The sequence below is a fragment of the Bufo gargarizans genome, chromosome 2 (assembly GCF_014858855.1).
Source record: "Bufo gargarizans isolate SCDJY-AF-19 chromosome 2, ASM1485885v1, whole genome shotgun sequence".
NCBI classification, from domain to species: Eukaryota; Metazoa; Chordata; class Amphibia; order Anura; family Bufonidae; genus Bufo; species Bufo gargarizans.
Genome location: NC_058081.1, coordinates 35,523,131 through 35,543,490, shown reverse-complemented (window position 1 = coordinate 35,543,490; position 20,360 = coordinate 35,523,131). Strand labels below are relative to the sequence as shown.

The following is a 20,360-nucleotide window of genomic DNA, read 5'->3' as shown; positions in this document are numbered from 1 at the left end:
CATCCCAGGTAGGATCATTTATAGTGCAAATGGCCAACAATATTGTTTCGGTCCAGCAGGACCTTGTTCACGGCCTAGGATAAGTACATCATAATTTAGTATTTCGATACATCATAAGTAGGGGCATATTGCATAACAAGGATGGGTAAAATAGTAAATTGACAAGGTAGATAAACAAGACGGTAAGGAGATGTCGAACATATATATATACATAAATCAATTGACATATAATCATATAGTCTAGGTGTCGTATATGGAGCAGATGAGAGGACCATGGCAAGAAAAGAGGATGACACGTGATTCCAAGATCATTATCTTCATATTGAGACTAGAACAAATGGGAGACCATATTCATATAAACGGTAATTAGTAAATGGTGGTTAACATGAGAAGTAAATATACGTAGAGGTATAAGGTATAATGTATAGGGTGGAGATAATGCCAGCGGACCAAAGAGATGGTGTAATATAGTCAAGTCATTAAATCAATTTGGACAAGTTTGCTATATGTATTTATCAAAATATCAGCACTGTCAATGTAATATAATATAATGCACCATCTCTTAATAGTATTCCGGCACCATCTCACATAAAATGTCATTCTTAGAAATGGCAGTCGTAGGGTTAAAAATCATAATCCTGGTATACATAGAGTAAGATAGTTTTACAATATAGCAGACCTATAGGGGGTGGTGTCTAGTGGTTAAGAAGGATAAGTAGTAAAAGCGAGTACTAGTGATAGAAGATTTGCGCGCAAAAAATATCAGAGCAGGCATAGATTATGCATAGAATATAGCGGTGGTAATTGGGAGCGCTGTAAACAAACCTTAGTGCGGTAGATCTGGAGGCATCGGGAGGACTCGTGGGCAAAGCGCGACTTCCGGGTTTATATGGAGATCCCGGATGATTATGCGCATGCGCATAGATGTGCGCAAGCGGTGGATGTCGTAGTCTCGCGAGGACCGCTACGTCACTCGCGCATGCGCAATGGAGCTTAGTATCGGGCATGGAGTGTACGGAGATCAGAGTCTGATGCGCAGACGCTTTACATAGTTCTAGAGTCGCTGCAATATAGGGTCAATGTAAAGATAGATCAAAAGCTAGATGAATCATATATTTTGTAAAGTATTATCAGCTAGATGGTTAATATGCTACATGGAACTCTATAATGGAAACCTATAGAAAAAAGCGCTAGTACTACTAATACTACTAGTATTGGCTCTATGTATGATGGTATACTACCTGTAGGGTACGACTATAATGGTCATTTGGTCTGTGAAAATAGGAAAAAGAAAGGAATTAGTACACGCATTTAGATATGCTTCTATTACATATAGCGTTACAACACTGTCAACAGATAACAAAGATTAACAAACAGCCAGAAAATAGACATAAGGATTTCAACATATGGAGGTAAAAATACGGAGGTAAAAATACGGAGAGAACGGTCCCAGTTTATTAGAGGCATGAGAAATCAAATATGAAAGTCAAAGTCCCTATTCATTCCGTAAGGTGAAAGAGTTTTTAACTCAAAAATCCAGAAGGCTTCGCGTTCCTTTAGACGTTTAATCCGATTACCGCCTCTTCTTGTTTGCGGTACATGTTCTAAAATCTGGAATTTTAACTGATTGATTTGATGGTTATTGGATAGAAAATGATGTGGAACCGGAAGCTCGGTTCTGTTACATCGGATGTCAGATTTGTGTTTTGATATACGATCACGTACACACTGTGTGGTTTCGCCCACATAGGCCAAACCGCAGGGGCATTTGATGAGATATACCACGAAGGATGAGTTACAGGTATAGAAGTCTCTGGCTTGATAGATTTTGCCCGAGTGGGGGTGTACAATCCTGTTTCCTTTGATAATATTAGTACACTGGGCGCAATGGAGACATGGGTAACTACCTGTCTTACGGGGAGCTAGAGTAGTTTGTCTAAATTGTGGTGTGGAGGGGCCAATGTCAGCGCGTACTAGCTGATCTTTGAGATTAGTCGGACGTTTATAACACATGCGAATCGGATTTCTGAATTCAGGCACGTTGGGATATGATCTTGTTAATATGGACCAGTGTTTTTTAATAATGTTTTGAATTTTTGATACAAACGGATGGTATGTGGTAACAAACGGAATACGAACAGAGGGTGACATTCTATTGGAACGTTGGGGAATCTGTTGTGCTAAGGTAAGCTCTTCTTGAAGTAACTTGGTGGGATAGCCCCTAGCAGTGAATTTACTTGCCATCTCTTTAAGGCGTTGTTCCCGAAGAGAAGGGTCTGGTACTATTCTGGTTACTCGAGTGAATTGAGATCTTGGTAAGGAATGTTTGGTGTTCTGAGGATGACAACTAGAGTAGTGTAATAATGTGTTTCGATCAGTCGGTTTACGAAAGAGATCAGTGGTTAATGAGCCGCTATGAGTTTTGAATACCAGTGTATCTAGAAAGCTTATTTTATCTGGATCTGTATGAGAGGTAAAAGAAAGGTCTGGATCTTGCTTGTTAATATGGTCAATGAAACGAGAAAATGAGTCACAATCACCGGTCCAAACACAGAAGATATCATCGATGTATCGATGCCAAGTTAATGCAAACCGTTGAAAGAGGTCATTGGGATATATATTATCCTCCTCGAATTTTGCCATAAAGGCATTTGCATAAGGGGGCGCCACATTTGCCCCCATTGCTGTACCCCGTTTCTGAATGTAGAAGTCGTCACTGAACATAAAATAATTGTTATGGAGGACTAGTCGTAAAAGTGCGAGGCAAAAGGTTTGTGCATTAGGTGAGTAATTGGAAGTTGAGAGAAGTGAGGAAACGGCTTCTATGCCCTTCTCGTGAGCAATAGAAGTATATAGGCTATTAACATCTAATGTTACTAATATGCTGTCTTCCGGAATGTTTTGTAGTGAGGAAATAGTTGATAAAAAATGGGTCGTGTCGAGTAGAAAAGAGCGGGTATTTTTGATTAATGGCGTAAGTATTCGTTCTAGGAAGATAGAAAGTGGAGAAAGGATAGAATCCGTTGATGCGACTATAGGTCTACCTGGTGGATTTGTTAAATTTTTATGAATTTTTGGTAATGTATAGAGAACGGGAGTAACAGGATGTTCATTGAGAAGGAAAGAGTAGGTTGATTTATCGATGGTGCCTAGCTGGAGGTAAGTGTCGAGTAGGGAGATAATTTCTTTTCTAATACGGAAAATAGGATTATTGGGCACCTTACAATAGGTTGCAGCGTCAGATAGTTGTCGTTTTATCTCCCCGACATATGCTGTGGTATCCATGACTACAATGGCTCCACCTTTGTCGGCTGGTTTTATTGTAATGTTTTTATCCTCCCTCAATGTGTTAAGTGCAATCCGTTCCTCACTTTTAAGATTCTGAGGTGTGTATAAAGATTTATCTTTTGGTTCTTTCAAGGTACTGTCTACGTCCCTTTTAACCAGGTCAATAAAGGCCTCGGCTGCATGGTGATTTTTAGGGGGCATGAATGTGCTCTTGGTCCTCAAGTTAAGGGATTTAATCGATAGGTCCGAGGCTATGGCCGTGGTTTGGGATATTGACTCTGGTGATTGCTGTTCAAAGTGGGCTTTTAATCGGATGGACCTATAAAACCGTTGTAAATCCTGCTCCAAGGGAAAGGAATGTAAAGAGTCGGATGGGCAAAAAGAGAGTCCCTTAGATAAAGTGTTTAGTTCTGCGGGGGATAGTGTACGGGATGAAATATTAACTATTATGTCCGTACCTGTGATCGGGTCTGTATTCCTGACGGATTCCGATTGACGTTTTCCCCTTCCTCGGCGTATGCGACTGCTCTTCTCCTTCCTGGGCGATATCCGCGCTTGTGAAAAAAAAAAAAAACGTTGGTTTCGGTATCCCGATCCTCGTTCGCTCCCCGATGAGGATGAAGCGTAGCCGGTGTAGGTAGAGTAGTCGTTTCCCGTCGTAGAACTTTGCCACTGCCATCTATAGACTCGTTGTAATTGGTAATCCTCTGAATCACGGAAGAACTTGTTGCGTTTGGTAGTTTCAAGGAATTTTTGATGGTCATTCAAGATTTGTTCTGTCTTCTGTTTAAGGGCAGCCCACTCTTCTGTCGGAATTGTGGAAACCAGTTGTGTCTCGATAGCTGTTAACTTTTCTTTGGAATCAGTGATGGATTTCTGTAAAAATTCTATGCTTAAGACAATGATGTCTAGAGAGCACTTGTTGATAATAGATTCAAATCGGATTAAACGTCTAAAGGAACGCGAAGCCTTCTGGATTTTTGAGTTAAAAACTCTTTCACCTTACGGAATGAATAGGGACTTTGACTTTCATATTTGATTTCTCATGCCTCTAATAAACTGGGACCGTTCTCTCCGTATTTTTACCTCCGTATTTTTACCTCCATATGTTGAAATCCTTATGTCTATTTTCTGGCTGTTTGTTAATCTTTGTTATCTGTTGACAGTGTTGTAACGCTATATGTAATAGAAGCATATCTAAATGCGTGTACTAATTCCTTTCTTTTTCCTATTTTCACAGACCAAATGACCATTATAGTCGTACCCTACAGGTAGTATACCATCATACATAGAGCCAATACTAGTAGTATTAGTAGTACTAGCGCTTTTTTCTATAGGTTTCCATTATAGAGTTCCATGTAGCATATTAACCATCTAGCTGATAATACTTTACAAAATATATGATTCATCTAGCTTTTGATCTATCTTTACATTGACCCTATATTGCAGCGACTCTAGAACTATGTAAAGCGTCTGCGCATCAGACTCTGATCTCCGTACACTCCATGCCCGATACTAAGCTCCATTGCGCATGCGCGAGTGACGTAGCGGTCCTCGCGAGACTACGACATCCACCGCTTGCGCACATCTATGCGCATGCGCATAATCATCCGGGATCTCCATATAAACCCGGAAGTCGCGCTTTGCCCACGAGTCCTCCCGATGCCTCCAGATCTACCGCACTAAGGTTTGTTTACAGCGCTCCCAATTACCACCGCTATATTCTATGCATAATCTATGCCTGCTCTGATATTTTTTGCGCGCAAATCTTCTATCACTAGTACTCGCTTTTACTACTTATCCTTCTTAACCACTAGACACCACCCCCTATAGGTCTGCTATATTGTAAAACTATCTTACTCTATGTATACCAGGATTATGATTTTTAACCCTACGACTGCCATTTCTAAGAATGACATTTTATGTGAGATGGTGCCGGAATACTATTAAGAGATGGTGCATTATATTATATTACATTGACAGTGCTGATATTTTGATAAATACATATAGCAAACTTGTCCAAATTGATTTAATGACTTGACTATATTACACCATCTCTTTGGTCCGCTGGCATTATCTCCACCCTATACATTATACCTTATACCTCTACGTATATTTACTTCTCATGTTAACCACCATTTACTAATTACCGTTTATATGAATATGGTCTCCCATTTGTTCTAGTCTCAATATGAAGATAATGATCTTGGAATCACGTGTCATCCTCTTTTCTTGCCATGGTCCTCTCATCTGCTCCATATACGACACCTAGACTATATGATTATATGTCAATTGATTTATGTATATATATATGTTCGACATCTCCTTACCGTCTTGTTTATCTACCTTGTCAATTTACTATTTTACCCATCCTTGTTATGCAATATGCCCCTACTTATGATGTATCGAAATACTAAATTATGATGTACTTATCCTAGGCCGTGAACAAGGTCCTGCTGGACCGAAACAATATTGTTGGCCATTTGCACTATAAATGATCCTACCTGGGATGGACAATTAATAAATGAATTAATTTTTGATAACCTTATTTTGAGTGCCGTGGTCTATATATATTCCAGTTTATGAGGACCATCCGCCAGAGATCAAAGTCTCCCAGCTGGTGAGGAAAAGTGGCCCCTCAGTCTTTGCCCAAATCCTGGAGGCTGTGGATACCTCCGCAGCTACTGAGCCAGCAGCCCAGCCGTCCTTCAATATGGCCACCGCACTCAAGCCCGCTCCCACGGAAGCAGCTGCCACCACTGTCAAGGCACCGGGGCAGATGACTGCATCTGAAACCTCACCGCCTGCACCAGTGACCGGAATCCTGGCCCATAAGCAAGCCACAACCCATGCGGAGTTGACTTCAGCTTCGCAGTCAGCCGCCACTATGTCACTTACCACAGAGGTCCCAACGCACCACCAGGAGGCACCGGAACCGCCATCTGGCTGCACCAACAGGTCGTAGCTATCCCACTCCCTAAGGCCCCGGTCCAGTCCGTAGCTGCCCCTGCACCGCGCCCGGTGGTCCCCAACACTACTACTAGGCCCAGAGAGGCCCCACTCTGCACGCACGCCCGCTAGCGCGGGGTAGGCAGCCGGAGCTTTCACTCCACCGCCCAGCCAGACAGGACCCAGGCTCAGTCACCTTAATCCAGAAGTCCCAATGGAGATCACCTGTCATGCCCAAAGCCAGTGGGAGTATAAGACAGCCGTTGAGGAGTGGGTGAAACAGGTACTGGATAACCCCCAGCCATGGGACCCCAAACTCGCCCGGTGCACAGGAACTGTACTCTGGTTTTCTCTAGAGAGAGGAGTGGGCTTCCTCCAAGATAACTATTCGGGAGCCGAGGTATTCGTGGGCCGCCGCTCTGTCAAGTGCACATACCTGTCGGGGGATCAGGTTGAATACACTCCAATGTGGTCAATTCAAAGCCCCTTTGCCGCAGGAGTAACCCTTCTGGCCAAGCCACGATCCCCTGCATTTACCCCTGAGACCTGTCAGGAAGACCCAGGCTCTGCAGTGAGGGTCTGTTGTTTGCAGGAGACCACAGATGGCAAATTAAGGTTCAGGGAACGGGCCCAGCCAGAACCAGAACCACTGATCCCTGACCTGGCAGCACCCCCAACACTGCGGGTGTATCAGATAAACAATTCTGTCCTAACTTTCAACCCTAGGGTGCAACCGTACATTCTACCTTGGAAGCACCCACAGGCACCCCCAGTTTGCCTTCCAGAGCCCCTTCAGCCAGAGGTTTTGGTTAATCAAGATGGCAGTGGCGCACCACAACAGCTGCAACACTTAACTTCCAGAAACAAGAGCGCACCCTGATGAGCTTTAGCAGCTCAAGTAGTGAGAAGGATGTGCAAGTCCTTCTCTAAATGCCTCTTAATCCTAAATAAAGGACTATTGGGAGCCACAGTGTCGAATGGTCTTGAAGACTGAGAGACTGTTGGCCAGTTTTGTTTTTTACGTTGCCGCTAGTTACAGCCTCAGCTGGATGGCCACTCGTGTACGGACTAGTGATGAGCGGCAGGGGTCATATTCGAATTCGCGATATTTCGCAAATATTTTGTAGAATATTCGTTGAATATTCGCAAATTCGAATATTCGTTATATTCTACAATTTTTTTACTCGAAAAATCGGCAAGGTAATGATAGTGTAATATGCAAATTTTTGTCTATTCTTGTTTGGGTATTTCTTTGATTAATTACAGGATTAACCATTGTATAGTGATGCAAATTTTATATTTACCTTTTTCTGCAGTTCTATATTCAATCTTAACATACTTTTTTCCTTCTATTTCTCTTTTCCAAGTGACAGTTCTCCACTCTAGGACTCTTCTCTCTTTAACAACCAGAGGTTTACCCCCGTATTTATTTTTACTTTATCAGCAGGAGATTTACTGGAGGAGCCACATTGAGCTGGAGAAAAGCGTGTCTCATTAATTGGGTAGCCTCAGCTGGCCAAACACAGGCGTAGCTCAGCTGTGTGTATAGCCCTTTAGGAGGCACAATGGGAATCCAGCAAAAGGAGCTCTGGCCTAAAGGCCCTCAGGGAGTGTAAATAGCATTGAGAGTAGCAATAGGCCACCCTCAGTGCATGAGATTTCTAGCTGTCCGACATAGGCTGTGTAAAAGTCGGGGTCGGACAGACGTACCATAAGAAGGCAATGGTCAAAAGCGTGTCCCTGGACACAGGCAACACTGGTAATGGCTTGGTTAATCAAGGATGGGTTGTGGCAGATCCATGTTCGGGGGGAAAAATAGTCCCCTCATGGGGTCTGACGGCTGCTCAGTACATGAGATCTAGTTATGGGGTATGGAGTAGGTGGTCCAAGGTAACTAATTAGAGTATCACTCTGGAAGGTATTTTTGACATATGGAGATGGGAAAAATGTATTACAGAGTTCAGGACAGGCTCCAGTCAGCAAAAATGTTGGAGGTAGCACAATGGTGAGATGGCTAACACGACGCCCAATTGCTATGTTTAAATGCTGGAGATGCGTGGCATGTAGTCAAGTAAAGGTGACTGATAGTGTTGATCACGAATATTCGAATTTAGGTACTTCGAAAATTCACGAATATTTCGAATATAGTTATATATATTCGTAATTTCGAATATTCTATTTTTTCCCGATTTTTTTTTTTCCGATTTCTTTTTATTTATTTTTTTAGTCAGTACACATGATCCCTTCCTGCTTCTAGCTTGTGGGCCAATAAGAAGGCTGCAATATACTTGACTTTAGGAGTAGTGATGAGCGGCAGGGGTCATATATTCGAAAATGCACGATTTTTTTTTCTTGAAAAAATCGGCAAGGTAATGATTGTGTAATATGCAAATTTTCGTAATTCGAATTTTTGGATTAGAATTTTTATTGCGAATTTTTCAACTTTTAGACAAAGAAGATTATAGCACTATATTAGCTAAATTGCTCTATATTCTTTTTTTCGAATATTCGCTATATTGCTATATATTACGAATATTCGAAAAAACTGTTATAGCAATATAGCGAATATTCGAAAAATCGAATATAGAGCAATTTAGCTAATATAGTGCTATAATCTTCTTTGTCTAATAGTTGTAAGTTGAAAAATTCGCCATTAAAATTCAAATCCAAAAATTCAAATTACGAAAATTCACATATTACACCATCATTACCTTGCCGATTCTAAAAAATATTCGCAAAATATCGCGAATTCGAATATGACCCCTGTCGCTCATCACTAGTGACTAAGGAATTCACAAGCTCCAAGACCAACATGACATACAAAATCAAAGACTTCATCAATTGTCAGACAACAGGGGTAGTCTATCTAGCATAGTGTAGCTGCCCACTTGATTACATCGGAAAAACTAAAAGGGAACTAAGATGACGTATCCGTGACCACTATAATGACATCCTTAATAAAAAAAGACACATACCTTGCAAGGCATATAAATATGGTGCACTGTGGGGACACAAACTGCATTACATTTCTGGGGATTGAGCACATCCCACAGATGAAAAGAGGAGGTGACTGGGACAATAAAATCCTGAGGAGAGAGGCAAGGTGGATCTTTAACATGACACCAGTTGGACTGAATGAGGTGCTTTCCTTTAAAGAGGCCCTTTCATCGGTCCAAACATTGTGAACTAAGTATAACATATACAGCGGCGCCCAGGGATTTCACTGCACTTACTATTATTCCTGGGCGCCGCTCCGTTCTCCCGTTATGTCCTCCGGTATGTTTGGGGACTTGGTTATAGTAGGCGGAGTCTGCCCTTGTTCTGCTGGGCGTTTCCTTCTCCTAGGCTGTAGCGCTGGCCAATCGCAGAGCAGAGCTCACAGCCTGGGAGAAAAAACCTCCCAGGTTGTGAGCTCTGCGCTGCGATTGGCCAGCGCTACAGCCTAGGAGAAGGAGACACCCAGCAGAACACGGGCAGACTCCGCCTACTATAACCAAGTCCCCTAAGTCTCCGCCTACTATAACCAAGTCCCTGAACATACCGGAGGACATAATGGGAGAACGGAGCGGCGCCCAGGGATAATAGTAAGTGCAGTGAGATCCCTGGGCGCCGCTGTATATGTCATTATACTTAGTTCACAATGTTTGGACCAATGAAAGGTCCTCTTTAAGCTATATATCTAACTACCTGTCCCTCCAATGTAAAATAGCAGAACTAGGTGAGCCCTATAATTTACGCCCTGTGAGCCACGGGAGTAAATTCAATAAATGAACTCATCCTTATGTATCTCTATCCCCCATAAGGCACCACAACAACTTTCTTTGCTATTGTGTCCTGCAATGGCCTCCCTATCCCAAGTCTGTATTAATGGCACTTTTAGGCGATACTATAATGTGGTGATTACTGTACTTTTGATCAGTGACATATTCCCCCTGTCTCATCTAATAGAATCAGCTGAATGAGCAGCAGGCTCACATTTACCATCGGCATTTATGGAGGATGTGATCTGTGATCTAGATATAATATACATTCATATAGTGAACGGCCTCAGTGGTGAGCGATCATGAGGCTATTTGACTTTATTATATTTTGCTGAGATGAGCCCTGTGTTCTGTCCTACAGGATCGCCTCGATGTCTGCACACATATAGTTAAATGAAGGAAACAACATAACTCAGCCTGCTGGGGACGCGCAGTCAGATCCCCATGACAAGACGCACGCCCCCCATTCGTCACACAGCAGGCAATCGCAATCAAGCGAGCGCAGTAGTAGTAATTTACTCTGTGACCCGCCCAGGACTGCCCAGACATGACGACACAGGAGGAAAATGCGGCCGTGTATCCCTTTATAAGGTCAGTTGGTGCATTGTTACCTTGCCACTGCAGGACTAAATGCCAAACCTAGATTTACTGCTTCCTGAGGAGGCCTATGAATATAGGCGAAACGCGTTGAAGCTATCTAGGGCAATTTAATGAGCAGGAGATAAGGGAATTGAAGTTAGGTCCGAGGTATCCTGAGGCTGGGGGTCGCTCTGTTCAGGGCAGGTGCTCCGACATACAGCCAGCTAGCTATTCCCCGCCTGAAGACTAGGGCTGTTAGGGAAAGCTCTATTAGGCTAATGTATTAGATAGGAGACCGCAATATTCAGCAGAACCTCGACTCATGAGAGTGATAGCTGAGACCGTTCTATTCCTCTCAGTGCTCTGACTCATTCACTACTATCTGACCTTTATTGAATTTTAATCTAAGACAAATAAAAGTTACTTTTTAATAAAAAAGGCATACTCAGCAATAACACTAGCACAATGGTGGCTGCAAAAGTCAATCGTGGTAATTAAGCAGGGCGTACAGAACTCGGTTTCAATCCGGAAGAACCAAATAATGTACACCTGGCCTGAGGGGAAAACTGAGGTTAGGGATACGATGCAGGAAGCAGAGGAGGCTCTTTCTGGGCTACTGAAACACAACCAGTACCCAAGGTAAGTGAGTCCCCAACTGTCACTTCCACCTCCACTACTGACAGGGTCGCTTCTTTCATTCTCTCTCTCTCTCTCTCTCATCCCTCCCTCATCTTTCCAACCTTGAGACGATGCACCATGTTGAATCCAGCTTCTCTTCTTCCTGGTTTTGAGGACAATGAGAAGGGGGGGGGAGGAGTGGTTCAGAAAACAACAATCTTTAATCTTTTTACTAACCATTCTAACCTCTCAACTGTCAATCAATTTTCTAACCTAGTAGGGAATCACGTTGAGAACCATCACGACTGCTTTTTCTTTGACGGTACTTGGGTCAGATTTTTGCAAAGAAAAAATCACGGGCGATCCATTACCTGAATGTTCCGCTGTAGCCCTTTATTCCATCAGGTATGCCCACAGGCAGCCCCACGGGTTATCACCCGATGTCCACCACCGGGTTTGGGAGTCTCTCCCGGACCCAGACTCAATAACCAGTGTTCATTCTAGTCAACCAGGTGATTGGGTCATGCTAAAGAAACATCCGAGGACGGGACTAGAGCCGAGATATCTTGGGCCATTCCAGGTGCTGCTGATGACGCCAACCTCTCTAAAGTTCGAGGTATGAGACAAATGGATCCACACCAGTCACTGCAAGAAGCTGCTCAACTACGTCAAAGAATGAAGAGTATCACTTTGGTTTATTTGTTTAGTTTAATTTTTAGGGAGGGAAACGCACCTCAAACTAGCAAGAGACATTTGTTGATAGAACATAACTGTCACGGCCTATGGTGTACGCTGTGACACTGTTGCCACACTTGCGGTTGCCCGTGGCAGCGTGTTGCTGCGAGAGCATGCAGGGGCAGTGTCACGGCCTTCTGGGTGATTGCCGTGACATGGTTGCTACGCATGCTGTTGCCGGTGGTTACGTGGTTTAGTATGCTTGTGTGTGCACTTCCCCTTTAAGTTGTAGCCTCCCTCTGTCTGGTGTTGTAAGGGTTAACTCCCTGACTGGGTGTGGTCACTTTGCTTATATCTTCTGTGGTTTCCTGGCTGGAGGCAGTTGTACTTTAGCTGTTGTTGGTGCTGGAGCTCTGCTCCAGTCCAGGGTGTTCCATCCGTCCAGTGAGGGCCACCCTTGTGGTCATCTATGTTATCCCGGTGTCTCTTTCCCATCCGGTCCTTATTTGTATGGGTGGGTTTTGTTCAGGGTGTTTGTTTGTCTAGTTTGGTGTTACATGTCTGGTGGTGTTTGGTGTCCAGCATGTTTACTAGACATTCCCCTGTCTCATGTTTTTGCAGCTATGGGTGTCCTGGGTTCCTGTGTGTTGCTCCAGGGGCTGGCGGCAGTCTTAGAGAGACATCCTTGCTCTGACGCTGTATCTTCTTACTTCCCCTTGTGCATGTCTCAGTGGTTTTGTCACTTGTGTTGTGTGCTGGCTGCATTCCTATGGTGTACTGGCTGTGTGCTGGTTAGGAATGCTTGCTCGCAGCAACCTTCTGTGAACTGGGTCTGAGGTGGACTCAGTGTTCAGTGCGGTCTCTCTGGGCTGTATAGTGGCTGGCTGCCTGGTTTCTAGGTGGTTCCGGGGGCTGACAGCAGTCTTTTAGAGACTTGCTTGCACTGACGCTGATTCTGTTACCCCCCCCCCCGTCCCTGTTGTTTTTTGGGTGTTCTGTTTAGTTCCCCTTTTTTTTGTTGGGGGGCTTTCAAGGGTGGGAGTGTCACGGCCTATGGTGTATGCTGTGACACTGTTGCCACACTTGCGGTTGCCCGTGGCAGTGTGTTGCTTTGAGAGCATGCGGGGACAGTGTCACGGCCTTCTGGGTGATTGCCGTGACATGGTTGCTACGCATGCTGTTGCCGGTGGTTACGTGGTTTAGTATGCTTGAGTGTGCACTTCCCCTTTAGGTTGTAGCCTCCCTCTGTCTGGTGTTGTAAGGGTAAACTTCCTGACTGGGTGTGGTCACTTGGCTTATATCTTCTGTGGTTTCCTGGCTGGAGGCAGTTGTACTTCAGCTGTTGTTGGTGCTGGAGCTCTGCTCCAGTCCAAGGTGTTCCATCTGTCCAGTGAGGGCCACCCTTGTGGTCATCTATTTTATCCTGGTGTCTCCTTCCCTTCCTGTCCTTATTTGTATGGAGTGGGTTTTGTTCAAGGTGTTTGTTTGTCTAGCTTGGTTTTACATGTCTGGTGGTGTTTCGTGTCCAGCATGTTTACTAGACATTCCCCTGTCTCATGTTTTTGTAGCTATGGGTGTCCTGGGTTCCTGTGTGGTTTGTGGTGTGTGCTGTGTCCTTTAATGTTGGCGTGGACAGCAGCACTAGTGCACGGGTTCCAGTCAGTGTGTCTGTGGCAGGTAAGTGTGTTATTGGTTTCGCTTACCTGCCATCTCCCTATGCTGTATGTGTTCCTCTCTCCTTGCAGCATGGCCTCAGATAGAGACTCCTGTTCCTCCATTACTGGGATGAAAAGGTGGTCTCTTCCCTGCTCCTTGGTGAGGGATTACCCGGGCGACTTAGGGTCTCTAGGAATCCAGAGTATGAGTTGTCCTACCATCGGGGTCTGCTCATACGGTGAGGAGTCAGGGAGAGGATTAGGGATGCTGTAGGAGGTGACCTGCCCCCCTATTACTCCTTTTGGCCAGCTGATCCCCTTTTACCCTTTGACACTGCACGGTGGGGAGTTTACCCCACTCCCCACCGTGACAATAATGATACATTCTTAGAGGGTAATATCAGCTATAGGTTTAATAGTAGTTCTGGCTCTGGCTCCTCGCTTGTTAATCCTGTATGGGTGTCCGTGCAGCTAGGCTGCCCATAGATGTGGTAAAGGGCATAAGTTTGTGGGATCCTCCAGTTGTGAGGAAGGTATAATGGTCAACCTTACTAATGAAACCCCCGATCTCTTTAATAACACCCATAGACTAGATTATATCTGCTTGAAAGAAGGGTGTGACGTTCAGAATGAGGGAGCCATCCCCCAGTCTATTCAGTTATTACTGGAGGCCTGTGACCGTCAGAAGTTCTTGTGTGGAGTTGACAGGTCTGTACTATTTCCTATGCGGGTTAGCCGCTTATAAAGGTAATTCTCCCTAATGCCAGAGGTTCATGTGTCCTGGTGAAGCTTGTCCCTGCATCTTATGTGGCAGCTGATTGGGGGGAACTGATGATGTGGAAGGAGGTAAGAAGGGCAGGGAGAGCTGAAAGGGAGTTGTTTTCTGGCTGGATGGGATGGGGAGTTGGACTTATGAAGTGATTGAACAATTCCTCGTCCATAGTGGAAGATATGTTAAAATGAAACCGTTGAGGCAGTGAGGGAGATCACAGAGAATCAACGACAGTAGAGCATCCAAAGGAGGGTTTCTGCGAATTAGATGACGGTTATGCTAGCAGACACCATTGACAAGGGTCAGGCCCATACTGACAGGAGCAGGGCAGAGGCAGAGCTATGACTAGTGAGGGTTGGAATCCTTTTTAAAGCTTTGGGAGATCTTGGGGCTCACTGGTTTTCCATTGGATCCCGGCTAAAGGAAATAGGATATGTACTTATGTTTTTTGTTTCCATTCCTTCTATACACCGGAGTGAGATATTCCTGATGTCTAATCGACCAAGTTACTGAAACCCGAACAGACAAGACGCCCTGAAGACCAAACCATGGACCAGAGGATTCCAAACCAGCCAGCGACCAACGCGAAACGCCACCTCCTGAGTCACCGCCCGAAGAAAAGAATCTCTGAGTCAAGATTTGTTTTTAAGCAACGTGTCAAGATTGACTTTGTTTTCCATAATCTGTTTTGTTTAATGGATTCAGGACTTTTCGTAGACAAGAAGAAGATCAAGATTTATCGAGGGATACTGGGGAGCATATGACAAAGAGGAGGGACTGTTGTGGAAATTTTATTAGGATGTGTTTTTAATATATTGTGTATTAGATGAAAGGATTCAGTATCTGCGACAAATATAATTTATGCAGGATACTGTCTTTTCTTATATGGTAGTTGATTATTGCTCATAATGGGTATCCGGTATCAGTTGTTTTTTCTATTGTAATGTTTATTCATTTTACTGTGTATTTAAAAAAGGAAAATAAATATTTAAAAAAAATATATATTGTGTATTGTCATCATGTCTCTTAGTGTCAGGGTAAACCATTGGAGTGGATATCTTCCCGTGTATGTCCTGTCACAGCTGCCGGACGCAGAGGTCTCCATTGGCGAACAGTACATGTGCCAAGCACTGGGCTGTGGGCCGGGGGAGATTCATGTGTTCAGCGGAGCAGTGTTTTCTTGGCGAATGTATGGACGCTGGCTAGGGCCCCCGCGCAAGACGCAGATTTATTGGCTTGGCGTGGATGCATTTGTAAACAGAACAATATATGAAAGGAACGTGCGTTTGTTGTCTCTAGTGCGCCTGATCAGCCGCTGGAGATAATGACGTTGTCCTGGAAATAAACCTGCATGAGAATCATAGTAACTTTATTGGGCATTGATCACTGAGCAAGGCTGGATAAAGTTCGCTCCAGTGGTAATGGGAGATTATTGTATACAACTGTTTTGTTAGCTGGATATGTTATTTTAAGTGATGGTGGTTTTTCATGTTCCTGTATGTCATCACTTCCTGTATGTCATCACTTCCTGTATCCTTGTTGCATGAAGGAAGTGGTCGGGTGACGGGCCTGCCCCTTTCTATTGTTACACCTTTGGTGGCTATAAAATAAAAGTGAAGAGACTGGGCAGGAGGAGGGGGAGTGCTCAACAGAAACTCAGGATGAAAACACCTTTGTCTGACTCTGGTTGATTGTTACATTTCCTTACACAAAGATGCTTGATACTTGTGCTTTTAAGCATGGGGGAAATTCTTTGTGGTTGACGTACTTCGGCACAATTTTAGTGCAGCTTGGATATGGACATCTGATGCAAGCGAATCTCTACAACAATACTACATAGGGCAGTATACTGTATATATACTACAGATGGCAGTATACTGTATAATATATATATATACTACAGTATACTATATATTACAGAGGACAATATACATATATACACTGTAGTAGCACAGAGGGGAGAATAGTGGATGGTCAGTATGTCTCACTGAGAATGTATTACATAGTACATAAGGCCGAAAAAAGACATTTGTCCATCCAGTTCGGCCTGTTAACCTGCAAGTTGATCCAGAGGAAGGCAAAAAAAAAAAAAAAAACTGTGGTAGAAGCCAATTTTCCCCACTTTAGGGGAATAAAAAATTCCTTCCCGACTCCAATCAGAATAACTCCCTGGATCAACAACCCCTCTCTAGTAGCTATAGCCTGTAATATTATTACGCTCCAGAAATACATCCAGGCCCCTCTTGAATTCCTTTATTGTACTCACCATATTCCTCAGTGATATAATTCCCGGAAATAAGTATACCAGTAACATTAGGTTGCTGTAAGGTTTTCACTAAAGTGGATTTTGGGTCCGGGTTTTAGGAGTGACCAGAGAGATTGGGTGGGACAGGTCACTCCCGTACTCCATCCAGGGTTTTCCTACGGTGTGCTTAAAAAGGCTGTGGGAATCTCAGCTGAAGAGATCAAGTGTGCACAAGCTAACTAAAGCTGAACAAGCTATTAGGGGGGGTTTGGTCTCTGAAAGACCCCAGAGAGTGGTGAGATCATATTGTTTTGTTACCCGATTTGGACTGAACACAAAATGTGGGACTTTATGTTATGCAATATGTGTGGGCTGAAGAAAGCTTTTTGGACAGGTTTACTTTTGTTTGCTGAAATAAATACTCCCTGTGGTGAAGACTGAACTGATATGTGTGTATGTGTGCACAGTGACGGAGTTAAACCCCCCACAACACACACACTACAGAGGACAGTATACTGTATATATAATACAGAGGGCAGTATACAGTATATATGTACACTACAGAGGACAGAAAACTGTACATATATATACTACAGAGGACAGTATACTGTATATATAATACAGAGGGCAGTATACTGTATATATAATACAGAGGGCAGTATACAGTATATATGTACACTACAGAGGACAGTATACTGTATATATAATACAGAGGGCAGTATACAGTATATATGTACACTACAGAGGACAGAAAACTGTACATATATATACTACAGAGGACAGTATACTGTATATATAATACAGAGGGCAGTATACAGTATATATGTACACTACAGAGGACAGTATACTGTATATATAATACAGAGGGCAGTATACAGTATATATGTACACTACAGAGGACAGAAAACTGTACATATATATACTACAGAGGACAGTATACTGTATATATAATACAGAGGGCAGTATACTGTATATATAATACAGAGGGCAGTATACAGTATATATGTACACTACAGAGGACAGTATACTGTATATATAATACAGAGGACAGTATACTGTATATATAATACAGAGGGCAGTATACAGAATATATATATATATATACACTACAGAGGACAGAAAACTGTATATATATATATACTACAGATGACAGTAAACTCTCTCTCTATATATATATATATATATATATATATATATACACACTACAGAGGACAGCATACTGTATATATAGACTTCAGAGCACAGTATAATGAAAATATACTACAGAGGACAGCAATAATGTACATATATAATACAGAGCACAGTATACTGTATATTTATAATGCAGAGGAAAGAAAACTACCATATTTTTCGCCCTATAAGACGCACTGGCCCATAAGATGCACACGTTTTTGATGAGGAAAATAAGAAAAAAAATAGTTTTTAACCAAAAGGTGTGCTTTTGGTGGGCTTTGAACTAATGGTGGTCTGTGCATGATACTATCATGGGGGATCTGTGGATGATGCACTGTTATGTGGGGGATCTGTAGATGATGCTGTGTTATGTGGGGGATCTGTGGATGGCACTGTTATGTAGGGGATCTGTGGATGGCACTGGTATGTGGGGATCTGTGGTTGAGGCACTGTTATGTGGGGGATCTGTGGATGGCACTGTTATGGGGGATCTGTCTGGCACTGTTATGGGGGGATCTGCCGATGGCACTTTTATGGGGAGGGGCATCTGTGGATAGCGCTATTATGGGGTGGGGGATCTGTGGATGGCACTATTATGGGGTGGATGATCTGTGGATGACACTGGTATATATGTGTCATCCACAGATTCCCCCCCATAACATTGTCCCCCAATACACCGGGGGTAGATCTGTGAGGTGGACCTATGGCAGTTGCCCCATGAATATGGGAACAACTGTTTGGTCTGTTCCTTGTTGGGATGGGTGTGTGTCCCAGATGGTATGCACTCCCATGTCCCTTTGGATCCCTTTCACTATAGTCCCTAATTTGTATTCTATCCATGTATCTGTACAGGTATAATTTATTTAACCAGTGATCAAAAAGACGTAGCATTATGTTGCAGCATCACAGCAATTAAGGGTGGAACCCGGGCATGCCCAGTGATGTCCTATACACGCAGAGTTTGGCGCGAAATGTGCACCAAGTCGCTGTACATATGGTTGGTGTATCTCTAATCCTCCCCCGTCTTAATTTAACACATCACGATTATTGCAAACTTCACTTTATCTTCACATATGTTATGAATTGATTTTAAACTTAAATTTTATGAAATATCACTCTTTTTTATGTCTCTTTTTATTATGACCACTATTTTTATTTCACTGTACAAATTTTATTTCACTTGATATGAATTTCTCCTTTATTTATTGAACAATTAATAATTATGTATGTGATTATGATATATAAACTGAGCACTTTGTTATTGTAATTTGCTTAAGAAAGGCTCTATCGTTGAGCTGAAACGTTGCTGTACCACATGGGTGAATAAAAGTTATTTCATAAATTACAGCATACAATGTCAATCAGCTACTTCTAAGGCCACCATGATATTGTCATGCATTAAACGAGGCATGGACTCGCGGGGCAGGTATGTAACATTACCACTTTACAAGGCGTTGGTGCAGCCTCATCTGGAATAAGCAGTTCAGTTCTGGGCACCAGTCCATAGAAAGGACGCTCTGCAGCTGGAAAAACTTCAGAGGAGAGCGACTAAACTGATAAGGGGCATGGAGAGTCTTAGCTATGAAGAAAGATTAAAAGAACTGAATTTATTTAGTCTTAAGAAGAGACGTCTAAGGGGGGACATGATTAACCTATACAATTATATAAATGGGCCATACTAAAAAATACAGTGAATAGCTGTTCCATGTAAAATGCGCTCAAAACACAAGTTGGCGCCGCCTCCGACTGGAGAGGAAAAAGTTCAGTCTCCGGAAGCGTCAAAGCTACTTTACTGTAAGAACTGTGAATCTGTGGAATAGACTTCCTCAGGACGTGGTCACTGCAGGAACAATAGACAGTTTCAAAAAGGATTTAGACGAATTCTTAAAAGTAAAAAACATTAATGCTTATGAAAACGTGTAGAAATCTAAGGCTCACTTCCTTTTGGGATTCGCATCCCCACCTATCCCTTGATTTAACTTGATGGACGTACTGTATGTCTTTTTACAACCATATTAACTATGTAACTATCTGCTGGAGTGCTGCCCTTTTTTTCCATTTATATTTTGGGTAATTGCTTATTCCCCTTGGGCCTGGCACCCGTTATTATTTTTTTTTTTTGTCAGTGCTGCCTTTTTTTAAATTTTTTGTATTTACATAGTCTTTGCATGGCTTAATTTTTTAAAATAATTTTTTAAATTTCATTTCTTGAGTTTTTTCATAATGTCCATTGTAGAACTGGATTCACCCGGCGGTTTTACCTACAGACAGGAGGAGGCTGATCGTATCCTACAAGGAATGGAAGGAGATGCTACCTTTCTTAATACCCCTTCTTTAAAGGAATTAAATAAGAAATATGAATTTTTATCCAGAAGGTCCACAGCTTTACGTCTACATATGACTACTCTTGGCGAGTACTATAAGGCCCAGCGGATACCTAGAGGTATGAGGTCACATCTTCGACCAAACTAAATTTTTGCCAATCCATTATTTTTGCTAAAGATTTGAAGCCTACTCTAATAGATATGCTCTGGACTTTATTTTGTTAAATATAGAGTATTTGCAACAAGAACTTTCAGTAGTGTCATCTGAACTCTCTATTATTGATGATCAACTTCTAATACAAATGTCTAATGAAATAATTT

The 20,360-nt window shown here is 42.8% G+C and overlaps 1 protein-coding gene across 1 annotated transcript in view; it reads left to right on the top strand.

The window, feature by feature from the left end:
• The first annotated feature begins 10,489 nt into the window (after window positions 1–10,489).
• LOC122927164 (histidine N-acetyltransferase-like) overlaps window positions 10,490–20,360 on the top strand; it is an 80,710-nt gene continuing 70,839 nt past the window's right edge. The window contains exon 1 of the mRNA XM_044278763.1: window positions 10,490–10,589. The gene's annotated coding sequence lies outside the window, so the exon portion shown is untranslated. The remainder of the gene's footprint in view (window positions 10,590–20,360) is intronic.